This window comes from Oratosquilla oratoria, chromosome 39 (assembly GCF_046742065.1).
Source record: "Oratosquilla oratoria isolate Oo_2021 chromosome 39, ASM4674206v1, whole genome shotgun sequence".
Classification (NCBI taxonomy): Eukaryota; Metazoa; Arthropoda; class Malacostraca; order Stomatopoda; family Squillidae; genus Oratosquilla; species Oratosquilla oratoria.
Genome location: NC_134815.1, coordinates 14,910,711 through 14,917,485, shown reverse-complemented (window position 1 = coordinate 14,917,485; position 6,775 = coordinate 14,910,711). Strand labels below are relative to the sequence as shown.

The window sequence follows — 6,775 nt, the reverse complement described above, 5'->3', positions numbered from 1 at the left end:
ACAAATAACTCTGCATCGTCATTATTCCGTTTCATCACACCATCTGTTTGCCACCACCTGTGGATCTCTACCTGCATCTTCTCTCCCGCCCTTTTCCTCCTCATCCTCCTCCTCCTCCTCCTCCTCTCCTCTCATTACTTCTCTGCCCTTGTATGTTTCGTCTACTTATTCTGCTTTTATTTTTCCAATATCACGGTCTTCATCAGCATCTTCATCACCGCTGCGGTCACCACCACCACCACCACCACCACCACCACCACCACCACCACCACCACCACCACCACCACCACCACCACCACCACCACCACCACCACCACCACCACCACCACCACCACCACCACCACCACCACCACCACCACCACCACCACCACCACCACCACCACCACCACCACCACCACCACCACCACCACCACCACCACCACCACCACCACCACCACCACCACCACCACCACCACCACCGACACTATCAAAACCACCACATCTACCAACCTCACCAACGCTACCATCACTCTTAACACTCATTATAATATCAACCACCACCTCCACCATCATCACATTATCTATTTCTATCTCACAAAATCAAACTCTTGTTATCCTTCTTCTTCCTCGTCTTCCTCCAGTTATATTTTCTTTTTTTTTTACTCTCACACAACCCCATCGCAACTCTCCCCACCCCTTTCCGCCCCTACCCGCCACCATACTGTAATGTAATATGTCTCCCTCACTTCGCTCGCTCCTTCAATTCGTAATCTCCTTTTCGATCTCCAACCTCCAAGATTCGGAATTAGTCGCTCAACTCGCCTTCTTCTCCTCCCACTTCGTCCACCCCTTCCTCCCTAACGCCACCACCACAAACACCACCCCACTTGCCCCTATCACTAACCCCCTTTCCCCCCTTCTCCTCTTCCATTCCTCCTCCCTCCTCCTCCTTCTCTCCCCCTCCTGCACCTGGTCGTCGCGAGCGTGTGTAGTGTAGCAGCATCGAGAAGTCAGTTGGCGTTCACCTCGTGTAAGGGAGTGTGTGGACGCTCCTCGACCCAACCACGCGCACTAACTCGTGACTTAACTCTAAGTATCTTTAGAGTTAACCTCGTGTTTGTGGCGCCTATAAAAGATTTAAAAGCCCTTGGCATTTGCCTTTGGAGTGTTATGCGTGTGGAGTAAAGGACTTGTTCAGTGGGAGTACTGTTTTAAAGTAGATTTGGTACTGGCTGCGGAGCCGAGGGTGTTTACATAGACTTGTCCAGGACGCTACTTTCGCGTTCCGTAGAACCAGTGTACTGGTTGATTAAATAGACGGTGGATATAGATTGATTTAATATCACTGTGTTGAAATATAACACAATTCGACGAATGTACCTAGGTGGTTTTATTGTTAGAAAACGTGATTTTTTACAAATAAACGAGTGAAGCCCTCATTTGTGACCAAGAGTGATACATGTGGATTCGGAAAATAAAGGAGATATTTATCTCTCTTTTCGAGAAGACAGAAAGCCTGGAGGACCATCAACATCAGGAGGACCACGAGGTTATAGTAAACTCCTCGGGCCTCCGTCGCTGACTCCCCCTATGGAGAATTATTGAGATCCCAAGGTAAGGAAGGAAAACGGTTGTCGACGACATGACGTTTATGGAGCGGGTGAGGTAGAGTTCTTCCAACGCACCTTGCCGATCTTTATTGTCGTTGCGGAGTTGTCAGGTGACTTTTTGTCTCCTGTTGGGTTGTCAGCACCTGAACTATTATTGCCAAGTGTCATGCGCTCTGTAATGCACTGCCGTTTTGCCAGTGGGTTTCTTTTATGATATTTCAGCCTTATTCTCCGATTTCAAGTGGAACTGAATGAAATGAATATGAATTGTTAGTATTATCATCATTAATGATATTATCCTTGTTATCTATTATTATTATTATTATTATTATTATTATTATTATTATTATTATTATTATTATTATTATTATTATTATTATTATTATTATTATTATTATTATTATTATTATTTTTTTTATCATCATCATCATCATCATCATCATCATCATCATCATCATCATCATCATCATCATCATCATCATCATCATCATCATCATCATCATCATCATCATCATCATCATCATCAATCATTCTTCTTCTTATTATTATTATTATCATCATTATCATTATTATTACTTATTACTATCGTTGTTATTATTGCCATATTCATTGTCATTGTTATCGTTTTCATTGTTATTGTTACTGTTTTTGTTACTGGGTATTGGTATTGTTATCGCTATAGTGGTTGTCTTTGTTATCGTTATCGTCATCGTTATCATTTTCGTTGGTATTGTTACTGCTCTAGTGATATTGTTATTGTTAATTATTATTGTCACGTACCACTATTGTTATCGTCAATGTCTTTGTTATTGTTATTGTTTTTACTGTTACTGATAGTGTTTCTGTTATTGGTATTGTTATTGTTACTAGGAATTGATATTTTGTTACGTTTAGATCATCAAGAAGACGTACTCAATTTTTTGCAGCGTATCAGTCGCATTATTCTTTTTCATGATAGGGCCACCAATGTACCTCATCCAAAGTGAAACCACACAGACAAAAGGACTATTCTGAACATGAACTATTAGAGGTTGAGGTTGATAGGTTGCAGCCGTGTCGACTAAAGGTTGCATCCGATTGTACTCGGGTGTAAACAAGTTTTATGAGGTTGCAGCCAATTGCAATTTGCATGGGAAGAGGGCGTGTCGTCTCTGTCTTCGTCGTCGTTGTTCAGTTTTATTTTTAACTCTTCGCAACCAAGAAGGCTGCCGGAGACCGAAGGAGAACATTTCTGGCGTTGATCAGAACATAATCATTAAACAAATCTCCGGGTTGGGTAGGATTAAGCGAGACTTGAATTAATCAGGAGTTTTTTCGTCAAGACTTTTTTTTTTCCAACGTGACCCGCCGTTTTTAATTGTTTTTATAATGATGACTACATTTTTTAACCTTTAGCAGCCGAGAGGATTCTTCAAAACTGAATAAAATTGTCTGGTGTTAGACAAAAGAAAATCATTAATTATCTGATTGGACAGGCTTATTTCAATAAGGCTAAAAATTGGAGTCTTGGTCAAGACCAGCAGAAATGAAATGATTATTGGTTATTGTTTGTTTATTATCTAACTATATGCATTTATTTATTTATCTTATTTATCATTATTCATATTGTTATATTTTCATTTATTTATTTATATACTGTTATAAAAAATTCTTGCATCCGACCTAGTTATGGAACAAAAGGTCTCCTGTCGGCATGCTCCTCTTTTGTAATCCTTTGTAAGTCTCCCTCATCCACAGTACCCCTCACACCTTTTGCAGCCTCAAGACTGGAGGCACAAGCAGAAATCCAGTCTACCTCACACCAACATCAAACCTCGTGTAAGGTTCCTAGACCCTCCCAATTGGAATAAGTACTACTTGTTAGATTCAGTCTCCTCCTCCTAAAAACGATACCTAAGCACTTTGAAACACTTCCAGTTGCACTGACCAACAAGTCTTTCACAAAGAGTATAAGACCCAAAACAACTACCATGTAATACCAAGCCAAATGAGAATGTACTCCATCATACAGTGGAACTGCTTAGGATTCATCCCAAACCGGGAAAACATGTGAACCAATCTCCAGCAGTATAACTCTGACTGTATTTGTTTACAAGAAACTCAACTAGGCACGTGGGCCCGCCCACCTAGCACACCTTATAGATTATATCACAAACTTACCCCCCTCCCTTTTTTGTTATAATACCACACATGCTAATAGAATGTTCCCCATTCTGACATCTACTCCCCCAAACAACACTGACACATCACTAAATCCTGGACGACAAAACACCTGTGCCTCTATCGTCTCTCTACAATTTCCTACAGGGCTGAAACACCCTTGAGTAAGTAGGTCCACACATGAAATATAAGATAAGGTACGACGATGGTGTGAGATTGTCTTCGAAGATAGATGCGACGGTGAACCACAGACTAACCAACCAACCAACCAACAATTAATTCTTTGGCCACGACACTTTGCCCCTCTACCGAACAAAATCGTCTTGCGCCAGGCAGAACAAAATCTGCGAAAGAGTTCATTGAGAAAGCTTTAGTCCCATCGGGAGCAGCCCGACCCCGAGCTGAATAGAATCTTCAGGCGTCAGGCGGGAGGAAATCAACAAAATGCGTCGTCGAAACGAACTGTTTTAAGATAACGAAGAGACCATTTGGAACGTAAAAACCTGGCCACGACCCCATAAGGGGCAATGGAATATGCGACTGCGACAGTTAAAGCTTTTGTATGGAAATCCGGCTACGTGGATGAGCTAGATTGGGACCGATATGTCTAAGAGGACGGCTAGTAAACAAGGATCTAGGTAGCATTAACCTTTTTACAGCTCGAGAGTTCCAGAAAGGCGTCAGCTGAGATAACATTCCTGAGGAAAATTTGTCCCTTCTAAACAGGAGGAAGTGAAGCGAGAAGAGTCTGCTCCGAGACAACGTTTCAACCTTCCATTGCCCAGGGGGGAGACTGGAAGTTGAGTAAAACCGTTTCGCCTTAGCCGTTATAAAAAGGTCATGGGTGCCAAGCCCGATCCTTTGGGCTGCTGAAGGAGATCCCTCGGGTAAAAAGAATTGCTTGGTGGCAGCTAGAATAAAAGCACAACTCGTAAAAGGCAATGGAAGCATTAATCAAGATCAGTTTAATCAACCTTTCTGCCGTGGCCCCCCACCCTACTTCCCCGTGTAAGGGGTGTCCTTCTGACAAAATAAAACTGCCTAAAGGCAGCTGGAAGCCGTCTGTCGAGTCATCCATCGATCCATCCATCCAGCCAGCCATCCATCCATCCATCCATCCACCCATTAATTCATCCACGCATTCATCGTCTTTGGGGTGATGTTGTCATTCTCTCTCTTTCTCTCTGTTTCCCTCTCTCTCCCTCTCTCCTTTTCTCTTTCTCTCTCTCCTTCCGTCACTTCCTCCCTTCACTTTCTCCTTCCCTCACTCTCTCTCTCTCTCTCTCTCATTCCTTCCGCCACTTCCTTCCTTCACTCTCTCCCTCCTTCCTTCCACTTCTCTCCCTTCCACTTCCTTCCCTTGTTATCTCTCTCCCTTCCTCCCTCCTCCTCTCTACCCTTTCCCCCCTCCCTCCCTCCCTCCCTCCATTCACGAAGTCGATTTTTTTCTTCCTGGGCCCTGAATAAAGAGTCTGGCCGGGTCCGGTTGGGCCCACCTTCCGAGATGATGAGGTTTCTGCCGCCGCCGCCGCCGTCCTCCCAGAAGATCCGGAATCATTCATTAGATGTGGAGGTAACCCCTCTGTTAAAACATAACAGCCGCCTCCTCCCTTCTCCCCTCACCCCCTTCTTCTTCCTCTTCCTTACCGACGGAGGCGCTGTCGCAGGGGCGTGAGCGCAGGCCATATGGAGGGAAAGGGATGACGAGGAGAAGGAGGAGGAAGAAAAGGACGAGGAAGAAGTGGTGGGTAATGATGAAGAAGAAGAGGAGGAAGAAAAGGACGAGGAAGAAGTAGTGGGTAATGAAGAAGAAGAGGAGGAGGAGGAAGAAAAGGACGAGGAAGAAGTAGTGGGTAATGAAGAAGAAGAGGAGGAGGAGGAAGAAAATGACGAGGAAGAAGTGGTGGGTAATGACGACGAGGCGGAGGATAAGCAAGAATAGGAATTGTAGAAACGGTAGGAAGATTAGGAGGTGGAGTGGGAGGAGGGGAAGGAGAAGTAACAGGAGAAAAGGAGGAGAAGAGTAAGGAGTAGGACGAGGGGTAAGGAAAGGAGGAGGAGGAGGAGGAGGAGGAGGAAGTAAAAGAGGATTAGAAGAAAACGAGGAGGAAGAAGAAGGAGAAAAAGATGAAGTAAAAGAAGAGGAAGAAGAAGGAGAAGAAAACGAGGAGGAAGAAGAAGAAGGAGAAAAAGGATGAGAAGGAAATAAAAGAGGAGGAAGAAGAAGGAGAAGAAAACGAGGAGGAGAAGGAGAAAAGGGATGAGGAGGAAGAAGAAGGAGAAGAAAACGAGGAGGAAGAAGAGGAGGAGAAGGAGAAAAAGGATGAACAGGAAGTAAAAGAGGAAGGAGAAAAGGGATGAGGAGGAAATAAAAGAGGAGGAAGAAGAAGTAGGAGAAGGAGAAAAAGGATGAGGAGGAAGTAAAAGAGGAGGAAGAAGGAGGACAGGAAAACGATGAGGAAGAAGAAGGAGGAGGAGGAGGAGACAAAGAACGAGGAGAGGAAGAAGAAAAAGAATGTTAATGATAAGGAGGCGAGCGAGGAAGCTTGATCAAGTTGAGGTGGGAAAAAAGAGTTGATCGCGTTAGAGACGGGCCACGCCGCCGGTCAAGTCAAGGCCACGAAGTTAGTCGAAGTCCGACGTCGTCGTGGAGTGACAAGGTTAACCAAGTCACGGAAAGCCGTGCCCTCCTTCCCCCCACTCCCTCCCTCCACTCCCTCGGATGGATAAAAACGTCTCTTGTTATTGTGAATCCACGAAATGTGCTACACCTTAGCTACTGGAAGTGTGCCATGAAATTGAATAAAACCAACTGGCGGTAGATGGTTTGAATAAAATGAAATGGCGATAGATGGAATGAAAGAAATATTGACAACGGTGCGGGTGGAGTTTGTCGAGATATGGTTTACGAAAAAAAAAAAAAAAAAATAGATCACCATTCCACTGCCACGACGTGGGAAGTGTGAAACCCCTGGTAGGGCAAGCCCAGTCAGTTGCGACAAGCCGCTTTTTTTTTTTTTTTTTTT

General features: G+C 44.1%; 1 protein-coding gene across 2 annotated transcripts in view; it reads left to right on the top strand.

Moving 5' to 3' along the window:
* The first annotated feature begins 1,010 nt into the window (after positions 1–1,010).
* Cad96Cb (protocadherin Fat 4-like Cad96Ca) overlaps positions 1,011–6,775 on the top strand; it is a 303,538-nt gene continuing 297,773 nt past the window's right edge. For both annotated transcript variants that reach the window (XM_076176559.1, XM_076176558.1), the window contains exon 1: positions 1,011–1,593. The gene's annotated coding sequence lies outside the window, so the exon portion shown is untranslated. The remainder of the gene's footprint in view (positions 1,594–6,775) is intronic.